This window comes from Octopus bimaculoides, chromosome 17 (assembly GCF_001194135.2).
Source record: "Octopus bimaculoides isolate UCB-OBI-ISO-001 chromosome 17, ASM119413v2, whole genome shotgun sequence".
Taxonomy (NCBI): Eukaryota; Metazoa; Mollusca; class Cephalopoda; order Octopoda; family Octopodidae; genus Octopus; species Octopus bimaculoides.
The window spans coordinates 43,202,447-43,203,517 of NC_068997.1; positions in this window are offsets into that span (position 1 = coordinate 43,202,447).

Sequence of the window (1,071 nt, forward strand, 5' to 3'; positions counted from 1 at the left end):
ACTTCATTTCACGTTGCTCCAGTCCACTCAGCTGGCAAAAATGAGTAACGCTGCGATGGACTGGTGTCCCGTCCAGTTGGGGAACACATACGCCATTGAAACTGGGAAACCGGGCCCATGAGCTTGGCTAAGCTTTAAAAGGGCGCATTTATATATATATATGTATATCGTGAAGTATATTTGCCACTTAAATGCGGCTAACCACTAAGGGTGAATGCTACTGTAGCTTGTAGCCCCAGGAGAACACCTTCTACAGCTGGCTATTGACACACTTTCTGTGCTCTATCAGTATTTGCAAAGGGAAGTCATCCTTCCCATCGTCGACCTGACGTGATACGCACTGACCCGAGTTTCTAGGTATTTACCCTTCGTCAGCGCACGACAATCACCGGTCTTCGATGAGAAGGGGTCCGAATGCAAATACATATATATCCTTTTTCCAGTGGCGAAAAGTCACTGATCTCGAAAAAGTGTAGACAAGTAATAATAAATCTCTGAACGAGGTATAAACAGTAGCTGCACGACAACGTATTTGTATCGGGACTCCTTCACATCGAAGATCGGTGATTGTCGTACGCTGACGAAGGGTGAATACCCAGAATATTGGGTCTGTGCGTATCACGTCAGGTCGACGATGGGAAGGATGACTTCCCTTTGCAAATACTGATAGAGCACAGAAAGTGTGTCAATAGCCAGCTGGAGAAGGTGTTCTCCTGGGGCTACAAGCTACAGTAGGATTCACCCTTAGTGGTTAGCCGCATTTAAGTGGCAAATATACTTCACGTAGTCGTGCAGTTACTGTTTATACCTCGTTCAGAGATTTATTATTGCTTATATATATATATATATATAAGTAAAGCCGTAAGGAACCGCAAGAGTGAAGATATATATGAAAGAAGGTTTGAAAATGCAAATGTCTTTAGAGATGTTTATTAACTTGACCGGTTTCACTTTTTTAGGAAAAGATTATCAAAAGTAAAAGGTAAAGCTTTGTTGTGTTAAAAAATGGTTAGCACAAAACTATTAAAATACAGTTATACAGTCTTTGATCATGATAAGAAAATGTTAAAA